Source organism: Topomyia yanbarensis, chromosome 1, assembly GCF_030247195.1.
Source record: "Topomyia yanbarensis strain Yona2022 chromosome 1, ASM3024719v1, whole genome shotgun sequence".
NCBI lineage: Eukaryota > Metazoa > Arthropoda > Insecta > Diptera > Culicidae > Topomyia > Topomyia yanbarensis.
In genome coordinates, this window is record NC_080670.1 from 190,818,523 (window position 1) to 190,834,869 (window position 16,347).

Below are 16,347 nucleotides of genomic sequence, written 5' to 3' on the forward strand. Positions count from 1 at the left end.
TTGTTACTGGTTGGACAAAAGTTTGTGCGAAATATTTTGTATTTGTAATTATAATTTGTTTATTGGGGACTTTAACCAAATGGTCATTCGCCCGTAGATTTTGTATTAATTTTTGTTGAGCTAATTATTTTTGTCTTGGGTACTTCCACACAGAGTTTTTTCCATAGTGTGCTGATTGTTTAAAGTACTGATACGTGGGAAACTGACTGTCATAAGTACACAGTGTGGTCTGAGATGAGACATACCCAGGTTTCAGGATAACGAAGGAAGGAATGGGGTGTTTTTGACAGCATTATCTTCAACCTTCACAGGGATCTCACTCAAACATTTTCATCCCAAGCAAACGAAAAGCCCATTATGCCCCCATGCTCATGGTCCAAATTCATCCCACTGCATAGTGTTTTGAGAGTGTTTGGAGTGGATTCAACCCATGAAAACACCATCACCATGATCCCGAAGACCCATTTCAACACCATATTCTGGTGTATTTATGAGTTTTTGAGATCATTGCACTTCCACTCAGACAAGACCATGCGTATTTCGCACGTACATTTAATGTCCTATGGATTAGTTTCCTAGTTGGTCAAATGAACACAAAACAAACACAGAAATTGATTCACTCAGACCAAAGAAACCTAAGCTCGATTGGCATCACCCCGTGTTCCCCCTTACAATGCACAGTGGTCCAGATCGCTAATTTAGGAGGAATTTTTACTTTCTGACAAACCTGTATAATTTAGCCGTATCATGTCTTAGGATGAATTTGTGTACTTTAGAAGATGCTTCTTTTTATTGGAATAGTTATTAGGGTGGTTCTAATTTATCTAAAATACGAAAATAAACTTTTTACTGATGAAAGATAGAGCTCCACAGTCTTCCACAAAGTTGTAAAGTAACTTATTTTGAATAAATTTGTTGAACATATTAAAGCTCTATCTCTTTTAGTTTTTGTTATACAAGAAATTTAAAAAAAAAGATTAGGGTGTTCCTGAAAAAAACGTTTTTTTAGTATAACTTTCGTATCTTTTACTTTTTGTTAACACAACCTTTGAACAGCTTATTGAAAACTTCAAGCCGAGTATTTTTCTCCAAGACACCGAAGGTCTAACTTTTTTCTTTAAAAAGTTATGGACACTTTTCGTTAAAAAAATAGCCTATTTCAAGGCTCAATATCGCTGATGCGGGCACCTAAAATTGAATTCTGTTTCCACCACATGAAAGACCATACTTATTAGTATATTTGAGCAAAAATTGGCGAATACGATATTTTTTTTAAATTTGCAATTTAGATTTAAAGTTTGTAGTTTTGCAGGTTCAACGCATTAAAGCATTTACACACATATCGTTGTATTATGAAAAAAGCCACTTTCAAATATCATTCTCTCATCGCAGCAAGCTTTGCATAAGTGAAACGACTGTCAAAAAAGGTTTCTGATTTTATTCGTTTTAAATAAAACTAGTAAATATGGATATTAGTCGAAGAGAGTTGGCGAATTTGCTTATTGCTGGTAAAAAGACAGATGAACTGCTTAAGTTCATTACAAGTAGTAATCCAAATGTAAAATTGAGACTTGTTAATGTTCGAAAGAAATTTTATATTTTGTTAAAACAACCTTTGAACAGCTTTTAGAAAACTTCAATCCACGTTTTTTCATAACTCTGAAAGTCTAACTTTATACTTTCAAAAGTTATGGAAACTTTTCGCTCATAAATAGCCCTTTTTCAAATGTCATTATCTCTGATTGGGGCAAATAAAAGTAAGTTCGGATTGAACCATAGAAAAGAACATACTTTTAAGTATATTTGAGCAAAAATTGGAAAATATTATTTTTTTTAAGCATGTAATTTTAAATTTACTAACCAAAGTTTTAAATTTTATCGCATAGCGACATAAAAGAAATTGCCTAAAGCCTTTGTATTTCCTTTTCTGTTTTGCTTACATATCAACAATACAGAATGTGTTCATTAAAAATAATTTGGCTATGACAACAATTTATGATTTATATAAGGAGAATTTATTCAATGCCAATTAATTCAAAAGTAGATGCATTGTATTTTCAGGTATATCCAGCGGTGCTCGTTGAATTCGACGTTTACATTTAAGAGAAATTATAGGATCTGATGAAACAAGAAGTCTCTTGAAAACGTCATCAAGATTGACGAGTCGATCGAATTTGCGTGCGTGGAATTCTCGGAATCTGCGAATACTTTTATTCCTGGTTTCTTGAACTTCTTCACTGCACATACCTACTGGCAGCATGTTATGTTGAATAAGGCTTCCTCCATGGACCAGGAGTTTATGCACGGTTGGTGAGAGAGCGTACCAACCATACAGGCGTACATAAAGCAATCGTGTATCTTTGGCGTAACTCCGGTAAGCATCCGCGTTAATTCCCAATTTGCTGTTGATGACTGTTAATAGCACATACATACGTTCTAGCAACATTTCGTCCAACCCGGTTTCTTCTGCAACGACATCTCGGTTTCTGAAAAATTTTCGAGCTGTGTTACCATCGTTAGAATTTCCGCCACCTGGCAAAGGTTCGCTAATACGAAGACCTAAACGGTCACGTAACGCTTGTCGAATTTTTATTTGTCGTTCCTTAAGCTCGCTGGTATTTTTGCCTACGCGCCAACGCGGTTTTGCTAGAGCTAAAACGGTAAGCAATATTCAATAGTAACTCCATTGCTCGTATTAATGCATGTAAAGGTGAAAAAACATATAAACTATCCGGTGGATCGCTGGCTTCCAGTAAAGGATCATTCAATCGCTTTCCGGAGCGTTTGCATATATAACACGCTTGAGACGGTGTGCCTGTTACGTCATTCACTACCTTCGTATCAACCATGGAAAATATGAAGCTTGAACTAATCGGAATCTTGCGCATATTAACATTTACTATAGTCGGGACTAATTCATCGATTTGCTTGTTCATCGCGGCAACTTCATCCTTTGTTAGTTCAGGATTTTCCTTCTTGAAAATTAATTTTACTGGTCGGCACAGGGATACTGAAGATGGAAAATCATTATTCCAAAGAATGCAATCTCTTGACTCATCTTTCCGGCGACTAACTACACGTAAAGGTACTATAGATAGAGCAAATATATGCGAATCGTTATACTCGAATAGTTCTCCATTTTCATCTTCGTCAACGCACATTTGCTTGTATCTATGTTCAAGTGGAAAAGAGACTGTCAGTCAAAGTTTAGAAGAAAAATAATGTTGCCTACCGGGAATGGTTGCTGCTTCCATCGCAGCCCTACTTAAAGATAACAAACGTATTATCCTCAGGATGCAGTGGTAGAACTCCAATATTCAGAAACGAGATGAGTCGTTCCACGGTATGGTTAACAAGAGCTTGAAGGGGAACATACGCACAAGAAGGCTGAACAGAAATTCCTGAAAAAAATTGTTGATTCAGGGACGAATCTTTGAGAATAGTACATACCGATCGGATAGCATAGTTTCTTTTCTTCTACTATTTTATTATACGCGGGATAAATGTCCAAACCCTTCTGCATAACTGAGCTGCGTATGTTTTGGTACTGCGCCTTAGAAAAATCATTTTCACAAATAAATCTAAGTGCCTCCTCCGCAGTAAACGCTTCTGCAATCGGGACAGCCATAGATCCTAAATTCTCTACGGTAGATCTGACGGGACTTTTCGACAATCGTTCGATTTGTCTGCCAACTAAACGGAAACCAGTAGAATTAGCGTTGACGGCTGACGCTAAACCAAGTTCTTCCGTGGAATACTTATCGCGCAACTTTCCTAATCTTTTTATTTTGGCTCTGCGACATATTTCGGAAAATGGTTTCCTCTTTCGGCCTTTACCTTTACCTTCGACTTCGAATCTTAGCTTTCCTTCAAGCCACACAAAATTTTCCAGCTCAAACCGAATTTGCGTGCGCTTACTCCGAATCCACAACCTTCTAAATTCCAACATGAAGATTTTTATTTTCTTCCGAGCACTAACAAGTCTCAATTTTACATTTGGATTACTACTTGTAATGAACTTAAGCAGTTCATCTGTCTTTTTACCAGCAATAAGCAAATTCGCCAACTCTCTTCGACTAATATCCATATTTACTAGTTTTATTTAAAACGAATAAAATCAGAAACCTTTTTTGACAGTCGTTTCACTTATGCAAAGCTTGCTGCGATGAGAGAATGATATTTGAAAGTGGCTTTTTTCATAATACAACGATATGTGTGTAAATGCTTTAATGCGTTGAACCTGCAAAACTACAAACTTTAAATCTAAATTGCAAATTTTAAAAAAATATCGTATTCGCCAATTTTTGCTCAAATATACTAATAAGTATGGTCTTTCATGTGGTGGAAACAGAATTCAATTTTAGGTGCCCGCATCAGCGATATTGAGCCTTGAAATAGGCTATTTTTTTAACGAAAAGTGTCCATAACTTTTTAAAGAAAAAAGTTAGACCTTCGGTGTCTTGGAGAAAAATACTCGGCTTGAAGTTTTCAATAAGCTGTTCAAAGGTTGTGTTAACAAAAAGTAAAAGATACGAAAGTTATACTGAAAAAACGTTTTTTTCAGGAACACCCTAATCTTTTTTTTTAAATTTCTTGTATAACAAAAACTAAAAGAGATAGAGCTTTAATATGTTCAACAAATTTATTCAAAATAAGTTACTTTACAACTTTGTGGAAGACTGTGGAGCTCTATCTTTCATCAGTAAAAAGTTTATTTTCGTATTTTAGATAAATTAGAACCACCCTAATAACTATTCCAATAAAAAGAAGCATCTTCTAAAGTACACAAATTCATCCTAAGACATGATACGGCTAAATTATACAGGTTTGTCAGAAAGTAAAAATTCCTCCTAAATTAGCGATCTGGACCACTGTGCAATGCTATCAAATCAACGAACATTTAAAGTTACATAGTTGCATAGTTGCTATTCATGTCGCGGATAAAAACAGCTGAGCGACTCCTGGATGACACCATACCTCCATGATGCATATTCAGAGCACAAGAGACTTTCCTTGTCGTAAGTAGCATTATTTTTTCAATGTGCGCCATCTACGCAGGTTATGGAAAATAGCTGTTTGCGTAGAATATGCCAAAAAAGTGCACACAAATAACTTTTTTTTTATCTAAAACGATAAAACAGTTTATCTAAGTGATTTATTTCAGTTTTAAGAGTATTGGTCATGTATTGCCATACAGCGCCATCTATATACACTTTGGAGTCTTCGAAATATATATTGCAAATATTTAAATACAAAATGCATAGCCTGGGTTCTGTTCGTCGAAAGTACCGTTCTGCTCCATATTCTGTCGGTTGAGGGTATTATCGAGCAACCAGAGATTGTCTGAAAACAGTGTAGTAGTAGGGCCATTAGGCGATAAATACAACAAATCAACGAAATTGTTGCTTGAATACCAAAGAACAACAGACGACGAGGCTAGGAGCCGAATGCTTGCAACGGCTATATGTCAGAACAGACAACAATCTGGTGAACGGATGGTAACAAAGAAATAAATTGAATCGATGTAAGAAATGAGAGTGGGTACTATGAATTTATGCTCGCGAGACCAGCTTTCCCAGAATTTTACTAATGTTTTAAAATTTAAAATTAAAATCTAAAAAATATGATTGAAAATTGCAAACTGAACATTAAAAATTGCCAATTGAAAATTGGAAATCGAAAATTTAAAATCGAAAATTAAATTAAAAACTAAAAATTAATTTCTTAATTTCAAGAATTCAAAATTTCAAAATTCCAAATTTCAAAGTTTCAAAATTTCACAGTTTCGGTATCAAAATCTAAATATTTCAAGATTTTAAAATTCCCAAATTCCACAATTTAATATTTATTAGGTGAGATTCAAAATTTTAAAATTACTATTTGAAATTCGAAATTAAAATTTTTCAACAGCTAAATTTTTTAATATATGATTTTTCTTTTGAATTCTGAATGTGGAATTTTTAACTTGCATTTTTGTAATATTGATCTTCAATTTATAATTTTTAATCGCTAATTTTTAATCTTAATTAGTCCATTTTGAATTATCAATTTACCGTTTTCGAATGATTGTTTCTTATTTTTGCCTTTCTCCTAACGAAAGGTTATGCAATCACTCTGAACACCGTCAACTTAATCCCGACCCGGAGGGCCGTCTGTCATATACCATTCGACTCAGTTCGTCGAATTCGGCAAATGTCTGTGCGTGTGTATGTATGTATGTGACTAAAAGTAAGCACATCGGTTACTCAGGAATGGCTAAACCGATTTCATCAAACTTATCTCAAATGAAAGGTACAATGTTCCCATAGGCTGCTATTGAATTTCATTAAATTCCGAGTTCCGATTCCGGAGTTACGGGTTTAAGAGTGCGGACACAGCAAATTCACATTTTTTCCTTTCTCCTATAGAAAGGTTATGCAATCACTCTGAACATCGTCAACCTAATGCCGACCATTTTTTTTTTGACTTGCATAGGTTTTCTGTATTTTAACAGGAACGTAGTTAGGGGGATACGGTGAGGGGCACCCCCCACATCACTTACCACCCTTCCCTCAGCAAGTACCCCACCACGCGAATAAAATTTTCCAGTTCCTCTAGAATAAACTTTCCTAGTGGTCTTGGAAAAATTTGGTTTGAAATGATTTTGAGTTGAGGGACCAATTTAAAATTTCTTAACAAGTTGAAATTTTTTGGCGGGGTCCAAACTTCCGAACCCCTTCTCCTGGATCAGCCGCTGGTTTCAAGTGTTTCAGCGTCGACTTATAGCAACTCAAGTTCGTAGCTGTCGATTCATTGTACGTATGTGTAAATCGCACTGAATATCTAATAGACAGTTCCACCATTATATTAAACATAACCAGCCATGGAATCGTAGTTAGGATAAATGATAAATGGCACAATTGCACCACTAGGTGGATTAAAACGGGTTTTTATGTTATATTTTAAATTTTATATTTTATATTTTATATTTTATATTTTATATTTTATATTTTATATTTTATATTTTATATTTTATATTTTATATTTTATATTTTATATTTTATATTTTATATTTTATATTTTATATTTTATATTTTATATTTTATATTTTATATTTTATATTTTATATTTTATATTTTATATTTTATATTTTATATTTTATATTTTATATTTTATATTTTATATTTTATATTTTATATTTTATATTTTATATTTTATATTTTATATTTTATATTTTATATTTTATATTTTATATTTTATATTTTATATTTTATATTTTATATTTTATATTTTATATTTTATATTTTATATTTTATATTTTATATTTTATATTTTATATTTTATATTTTATATTTTATATTTCATATTTATATTTTTCTTTTTATATTTTATGTTTTACTAGCTGTACCCGTCGCGCGTTGCTGCGACTTTCAACCAAATAGTAGTAAAACACAATTTGTTCCGAAGCGCCATCTGGCGGCAGATATTTCCCAACAAATAGCACTCAAACACGCCCCATAACAAATGTCTACTACGTATAAATTTTTACGGCAATCGGTCAAGCCGTTTGGGAGTCCATAAATCACATACATACAGACATTGGCTTTTATATATACAGATAGATATATGTATTATTTTATTTTTTTTAATTTTATATTTTAAATTTGGAATTTAATACATTTAATATTTTCACCCTGTTTCTATTATCACGCTACACATCTGAAGTCAGTCTTTGTTAAACGTGTTCATTCGAATGATAGGGCGGTAACTGGGGCACTCGATTCGAGTTTATGTTGCCCTCAAACACGAGCAATTCATCGTTTTCAGACAGTTTGTGTTACTATATTGATTCTTTAGAACGCTTATTTTACTTTATACACGTTCCTTAGATTGTTGGCCGACTTTTTAATAAAATAGTTAAGAACCCAAGTAGGGCCAAAATAGGCACTTTACCCAACATCAAAACCTATAAACACGAATTTTATAACTAATTATGTTTTTGTTTCACCGTTTTTTCAGGTAAGCCTCAATCTACATCACGTTTAGTTCCTGTAAGTATCGCGATAGAAGGTAAAAAATACCATGTGCTAGAACGAAACATTTTAATATATTGATTGACTAGATTTTGTAGCATTTGGAGGAAATAGAAAAAGCGGAAGCTGCTCACTGAAGAATGAATGCCGAGCCGAAAAGTAAATAAATCACAGGTCGAAAAATTCTCGCGACAAAACGTAATTCAACAAATTTTTTTTTCGAGTGTCCTAAAATCATCACAAATATATTGATCAATGGTCTCAAGCCGTGGAAAACAGAGCCCTACCAAGCCGTCCACGCACAGTATCTTTAAGTACATTTCTCGGAGTTGTTGGTAGAAGAAGGATCAAAAGAAAAACTGTTGTGTGAGGGCCACTTTGAAAAGTTTTAAAGTTGTCATAACATCTCCTCGCTTGCTACAAAAACCAGTCCATGATTTGGCTTTGTTTGTCGTCCTTTTAGCCGTTTGTTCGTTGAGATTAACTGAACATCACTCATCGAAAAAAAAAGTTGGCTCCAGAGAGGATCGAACTCACGACCTTCGCGTTATTAGCACGACGCTCTAACCAACTGAGCTATGGAGCCGCTTAGTCTTTCACTACTTCACTAATCAAGCGTCTCCATTGTATGAAATAATTTTTCACTCTATTTAGAGTAATCTTAAAAAAATAATTGCACATGGCTTTATTCTACATATTTCGCCATAATGACACATTCCTATTATTTGTCGAAATTTATATTTTTCGAATCGGAAATCAATCAGAACACAAAGCCAAAATCTACATCGCTAATTAGCATTTTTCTCATGCACCACCCACCCTCGCATATGGTTGACCAAAAAAAAATTAAACTCGAAATAGCCAGCACAAAAAAAAAACAAATGTCGACATATGTGTACCTACACGAGACTTTACCACCACAGCTTGTTCGATTTTGTTTCGACAAATGTAATTTTTATTGAACCAATTTATTGTGTTTTTTTCTTTCTTTTGTTGTTTCCCAAAGTGTGCGAAATTTTGTGGCGAACTAATGGTTGCTGGTAATGCAAAAAAAAAATACCCGTTGTGCTCGTATTGGGCCAAACGAAATATCGGAGTTGTTGAAATCATCATAACAGTCTCTGTTTGACAAATTTATCAAGCTGTTGTGTGATTTTAGTATTATTTGGTATTTGGAAATTTGTGGTTGGTAATTATTTTAAATATTCACAAAACCGTTAATTGGCTCCATTCCTTCAGTATTTGATATAATAAATTTGATAAAGGTGGAAACAAAAGAGCACAGATGGAAGCAAATATTAATTGATTATGGTGATTGTACAACCTCAAAAGCTAGATTTAATATTTTTTTTACCCACGACAGGAGTGAAAAAATTAACATAAAGTCTGAGTTGACTGTGCGAACAGGGCTCCGAAATTGTACATTAAGTAATGTATAAGTAAATTGGTCACATTTTTTTTTTCAAACTGATATTATCTGCACCGTAATCTCGGAGATATTAGACAGATTGGATTGTGTGAGGTTGTTCAATGCGCCTGCAAGGAAAGTTTGCACAACATCAAACACATCATACTTCAGTTTGTGATTGTCGGTTTCGCGAAAATGCCGTCTGATTACAATCATCGTCGCCTTAAGACTCTAGAGTAAGAGTGCAAGATAAAAGTGCAAACAAAGAAAATCCGAAACGATAGCTATTTGCATTTCGATCCATCGCTCGGGGGTGTAACTACCCGTGGTACCATCACCGTCTACTGACTGGCACCTTGCAGAAGCTAGGGATCGATCATCGTGCTCCAATCGAAGCTCAATGCACGGTGATTTCGAACAAGAAAAAAACCAATCCCGAGCAACAAAATAAAAAGACATGTCACGAGGAAGTTCCCCAAAAAAACCTTCGGACTTCTACGTCTCTAACCTGAAAGCTGGATCCGTTTCATCCGGGAAGAAACAATGAGGAACAAAGAAAAAACCGACGTAGGATGCAAACACGTTGTCCATCCCATACGGGGTTGGAACTTCCCGCATGGCAGCGCTCTTGGAATTCAATTACTGCTGCTGCTGCTGCAAACTGCCGAATGTGACTTCGAAATGTTACAGTGCGGTGACACGCTTTTTCCCACCGAGATTTGCGGGTTTTTTTTGTTGGTGTCCCGTTGTCCGATCAGTTGATTTAGCATTCCTTACTTATGCGCCACATTCATTGGCTCAAGTCCGAACCGAAGGTTGATTCAATTTTCTGCTCTGGTGCGGTGGCTTGGCCAAGCGGTATTAAACGATTCCTGAACTTGTCATTTAATTATTTTTTTTCTCTTACATGGTCAAAACGTCTCGAATATTCGTGTTGCTGGTTTTAAAGATGAACTTACCTGGAACGAAAAGAAAAAGGGTAGGTTTCTTTAGTATAAACTTCGAAGAATTCAGAACCGTTTTATTATCTAATGATAGAGTATGGACATCATATGTCCGACTGATTTTAAATGTTGAAAGGGAAGATCCAATTATATTAGATTATAAAATTCGGTCAAAGCTGCCAGCTCGCTGAAACCGGAATATGTTAATTATTTTCCAGTGAACATCTACCAGACCTTTAACTACACTGTCCAAAGATGAGCTCAGAAGGGCCCCTATAAGAATCATTATTATTTATTATCATATTATCAAATTACCACTTACTAAAACACGACTGATCGCGTGGAAACGAGCGTTTATATGTTTGCGCTCGAGATAGTGTTGATTGTGGTAGAGCGTTCACTATATCACCGGGGCATTTTGTGTTTCCGAAAGCTTGAGCGCAGTTGTGCGGGGATGATCTCGATTGCATGTTCGTTATTGTGTATCATCGCGAAGGACTCGAGCGTTTGTATGCTAACGTGATCGATCGCATTTGTATGTCTTTTTGTACTAAGTTGTCTCTATCTTCGCGTGTATAAATTTGTTATATTCGAACGCGAATCTGCTACTTAATTTTCAGTGTACGGTTCAAATGCTAGAAAAGAGTGAGTTCCCCCATATCACTAGAGTTTCGCGTTTATGTCACCATGGAACGTGTTATCTAGTGGATATGAGCGTCATTTCTTTTCTTTTATAAGATTGGGTCCACTGAAAGCCTGTAGAGATTCGTATGAAATATTATCGAGCTAGAATGTTCAAGTGAAGGTGAGGAGATACGTTATGGCGCTATTCGTCTTTCCTATTTCGGCTATGAGATTGAGCAAAAGTGTTTGAATAATTCACCTGGACAAACCACATCGGCAATATGGCAAGTTATTTCAGTTCTAAACTCTACCTCTGATTGTGAGTATAATACCCCACCCCAGTCTCCTTCCGCCACTTTCACCATCTAGCAATACATCTATGTTATTGGTGCTTTTGAATCATTTTTCCGAAAATATAAATTCAATAAATTAAAAAAAACTGCGAAGTTATTTCAGCTTCAAGGCTGAATAACAACCGGCAATGTTGTTAAAATAAATTATTTTGATACTTAATTTGAACCATCGAACTTTGACCTTATTCAGAGACATTCTAGCATCATGCTTTTTTCCTGCATACTGCAGGAGAAACAGTCGTATCTACAATTGAAAATGTTAAAAAGTTAGTTTTCCTATAGCCAATTTCCATGACAATTTCAAACGCAAAGCGCTATGCCGGTTCATAACCAATCACAATTATTTCGGATCTCAAATGGAATCAGGTTTTTACCTAGTGCTGAATAAATGTTCATTTTGCCCCACTGTAATAGGGTTGCGTGAATGATCGCGTTTGCGACCGGGTTTGTATTATCGCGAAAGTCTCCAGCGTTTGTATGTTATTGATCGTGATCTTTTTATCGCGTCCCCCCATTGGAGAGGCATTGCAAGCAACATCTTAAAGCAACTTTCTGTTAGGGGTCAATATGAAAATCTAATATTATGTTCAATAGAATATGGATTGCTAGTTTCCTTATCGGCACCTTAAATGTAAATCTATGAATAAACTACCATTAATTGTCGATAATCGGTGTACAAGCCTATATAAACTGATACATGAAATACTGCTGAAAGATGGTTGCAATATCGTCAATCCAATCGGCTTTGGGGAGGGACTATTTTGCCTCATAATTAATCATAACTAATGTTAAAAAAAAAAAACAAAATTTAAAGGTTACTATCCCATTGTAGCTGAATTTATTCGATTGAGTCCACGAGAATTTACCCGGGTGTTCAGAGTTAGAAATACGTGGCGTAACAATGCAACATCAAATTTGGTTATTGCTTCTTCGATCACCTTGGACGGAATGATTTGTGGGTTCCACAGGGCAGTGAATTAGGTCCCCTTGTTGCTAATTCTCTATACAAATGACATCAAGAAATGTTTGGGTACCGGAGCACTGAAATTGCTTGCCAATGTTGGTTGCGGCTGATGGTAAATGCGGGCTGCTCGCAGAATACTTCAAACAAAGGCTATAGCACCATTGGGTTAAACGGACGGACACGACATTGCTTAAAATCAATCGCTACGGTACACAGTGTGGCATGATGCGTTTAGAAGTATTTGAAATTTGTAATTTTGAGATGAAACCGACACAAATAAAAAAAAAATGTTATTAAAATAACTACAATAGGAATTTATTCCAATTAAGCTTTTGAAAAAAAAAATATTATGGCCGGCCACAGTTTCCTTCGATCGTTTACGATTCTCGATTCATTCTTTAGTCGTACAATTTTATGAATCGTACAGAAATCATTTAAAAAGTAGTGTATTGCTACTGTGGGATTCACTTTCGCACCTAACCACTAAAAATCTCATTACTTTTCTTCCTGCTTTTCCATCCGAGACCATATCATAGTATTACCTCGTAGGGAGTCTGATTGTTCTTTTTTCCGCTCACGGATTTTTCACATTCAATTCGGAGTATCGCTTGATCCATTAAATTTCCCGTCTCTTGAGACATTTAGTTTTCGACTTTGCTCTTGTATTTCATCGGTCTCTGTTTACATTAAGCTACGAATATACGACTGAGTGTTCCTCGGGGGCGGAATTTCTCCCGATACCGATGCCCGATGTTAGCTCCCAGTTTTGTCGCAGTCTACTCGGAAAGTCCTCGGCTTTGGATCTATCCTATTCAACGGGTCAGCCAATGGGTTCCGAATAGGCTTTGACGACCCGCCTCCGGTGCATCGACGTGAACGACTTCAGCTAGTTCCCGGCAGTGAATCTAGCCAACTCCACGGGGCGATTACCCGCTGTTCCATTCAACCACTCGCACGATGGCTTGTGGTAGATGTTATCTGGGTTGGTGTCCAATTTCCATTGAGCTGAACTATGGTCAGTCCCAAGTGCTTCGGTGTCTCGTCAACGTCTGTGCCCCCGAATAGAGAGGGAACTCAGCGTACCAAAATCTGGTAGGGTAATTCCTGTAGCAGTCATGGCCTGACAAAAATATCTGTTTAGATGAAAGTAGACTTTTCCGTGCACTCATCCACGTTGGTACGTTCTGAATCAATCGTCACGTTGTCCAATTTCTCTCGCCATTTCCTCATCGTGACAATCCGCATTCTTCGTCGGACTCCTCTGGTGGTTCCGTCCTTGTAACACTTCTAATCCTCCTCCAGCAACAGTATAATAGGAACCATTCTGGTAATGATGCAAATCGCTTCCAACGATATGGTCCGGTAAGCGCTCAACAACCTAAACGTGCCGCCGTTCAAACTTATTTCTTCTCGTATTGATCGCTAAAAAACCAGAAAACGGAAAACTGCACCGAAGAATTGACGTCATAGACGGTCACCGATTTCTTTTTTCGGTTTAAATGAAAACAAGATTCATTTGACCTGACGTTTCGACCTACTTACAAGTTCAGTCATCCTCAGCGATTATCTGAAATATAATATTCGTCAGGTGACCTTCATTGATTGTATCTTGCGCTGGCCCCGTACTGACGCTTGTTGATAGGCTTGCTACTGCTTACCGCCGAATTGTTCGAACTGATTCTGACCACAGCTGTTGTCGTCTTCTTACAAACATAATGGACGTGCTTATTAAAATTCGAGTCGATGATGCAGTCACCTTTCGGCTACTAATTCAGACCATTTCTTTCATTCTTCTCTCTGCCTCGTGTGTCCCGTAGAGATCAGTGCTCGGTTCTGAAAGTAGCTCTTCAATATCCTGCAGAGGTACTCAGGAACCCTCATGATGCACAGGGAACGTCTAACGTCACCGCGCAATAGCCTTATCTTCTTCTGTTGTTTTTTTCTGAACAGATTCCACAACCGCTCGGATGACATTCACAGTAGACTTGGTTTTCCGGAAGCCGAATTGCATGCTGTACAGACCGTTCCCACATTCCGTGTACTTGGTAAGCTTGTTCAACAACACATAAGGATCCATACGCTGAAGGATCTCCGGAATGTTTCGCCGGCTTCGTCAGCTAAACCAGCTTTTGTCGCTTCCAGTTATCGGAGAAGCTACCTTCATCGATGCCTTTCCGTGTTCAGCGTAGTCCTGAACACGTCCGGGTTCTCCTGTATCAATGCTTTTAGAACCAGCTTTGCGATTCCATCTGGTCCTTAGGTCTTCTTCGCGTGCATGGCTTTTGCCGTAAAGGGCGAACACGAAATTATTGCGACACCGAAAATAGCATCCCAATTTTCTTATAATGTTTAAAATCAAACCAAAATTTTAGGGTAGTTTTATACATATATTTACTTCAAAAATCAAAAGAAAAGTTAATCGATGGAGCTTTGAGTGTAAAATTGAACGCATTTTCGCTTGATGCCCTCCATCAAAGTCTTTGCAGTGTCATCCGGTACCAGTTTCTCAGATTTTTTTTCCATTTTCTTAACATGTCCTTCTCGTCTTTGACTGTCTTCTTGCTCTTCCCAAGTTCCCGCTTCATCATTGCCCAGTACTGCTCCACCGGGCGCAGCTCCGGACAGTTTGGCGGATTCATGTCCTTTGGAACAAAATGGACATAATTTGCCTCATACCACTCCAGGACACTTTTAGAATAGTGGCATGATGCCAAATCTGGCCAAAATAGCGGAGCTTCGTCGTGCTGCTGCAAGAACGGCAAAAGGCGCTTCTCGAGGCACTCAGATTTGTAGATTTCGCCATTTACTGTGCCCTTTGTCACGAAAGGCTCGCTCCTCAGTCCGCAAGAGCAGATGGCCTGCCAAATGAGATATTTGGAGGCGAACTACGACATTTTCTTCTTCTTAAATTTGTCGTCCACATAGAACTTGCTCTTGCCGGTGAAAAACTCCAACCCCGGAATTTGCTTAAAATCGGCTTTTATATACGTTTCGTCGTCCATCACACAGCAGCAATATTTTGTCAGCATCTTCTCGTAGAGCTTCCGTGCCCGGGTTTTAGCCGTCGATTGTCGCCGCTCATCGCGGTTTCTGTACCTTGTATGTATGTAGTCCAGCTCTCTTCTTTGCATTCTGGACGTAGCTCTGCGACATGCCGATCTTTTTAGCCAAATCACGGCTTGAGACGTTGGGATTTGCTTTAATCATCCGCTTCACCTTACCCTCCGTCTTTTTATTCTCCGGTCCCGCTTTTCTTCCAGCTCCTTTGCCGTGGTCTAACGTCAACCGCTCCTGGAACCACTTCAACACTCTGGAGACGGTTGAGTGGTAAATGTTCAACATTTTTCCCAACTGCCGGTGCGACAGTCAGGAAATTCTAGGTGTTTGGAAAGAATTTGTTCTCTCGACTCGCGTTGGTTCACCTCCATGTTTGTTGAATCGAAAAACACGACTTCGAGTTTGACAGCATGTAAACAATACACATCAACGAGAAAGTGTGCAAAATTTGGTTGATTTTTACCCGCAACGGTAAAAACGTTATGCCCTGTTGAATGTGTCGCAATAATTTCGTGTTCGCCCTTTATCGATGGGCAGCGGTCAGGCTGCGGGAACAGCCTGTCGATTATAACCTTCATCTTCTCCAAGCGTCCCTCATCTGGTTCAGCTGGGTCTTTCATCTTTGCCATGGCAACTCTGTGTAGGCATCTTCCCAAGTGTTCGCGTTGGATTTGTGACAAAGTCCCTCGAGGCAGATTGTCCTAAATAATTTATTTGCTTTGTTGAGAGCAGTTCCTACAACTCTGTACACCAAATTTCGTTCCTCTTTTTCGGTGTTATTGGCAACGTACACGTAGATTATTGTATTCTACTAGATGTCTGGGCGACGACAGTTTCACAGTTTTCCATTCCTCATTCGCGACCAGCCTTTCAATGAATTTCCCAAGTTCTTTTAGTGATGGTTTAATATAGACTTGCTTGAAACATACCCGGTGAAGATGATTCTTGAGGGCGACCCTACAGGAACAAGAAGACGGGGCATACA

General features: G+C 37.3%; 2 protein-coding genes and 1 non-coding gene across 4 annotated transcripts in view; 1 reads left to right on the plus strand and 2 right to left on the minus strand.

Moving 5' to 3' along the window:
- LOC131685101 (RING finger protein 17) overlaps window positions 1-16,347 on the minus strand; it is a 519,412-nt gene that overhangs the window by 414,679 nt on the left and 88,386 nt on the right. The gene's annotated exons all lie outside the window — the stretch shown is intronic.
- The window catches only part of LOC131685118 (uncharacterized), a 210,792-nt gene that overhangs the window by 107,296 nt on the left and 87,149 nt on the right, over window positions 1-16,347 (plus strand). The gene's annotated exons all lie outside the window — the stretch shown is intronic.
- Window positions 8,525-8,598, minus strand: Trnai-aau (transfer RNA isoleucine (anticodon AAU)). Its single transcript has one exon. It is a non-coding gene; the product is annotated as a tRNA-Ile (tRNA).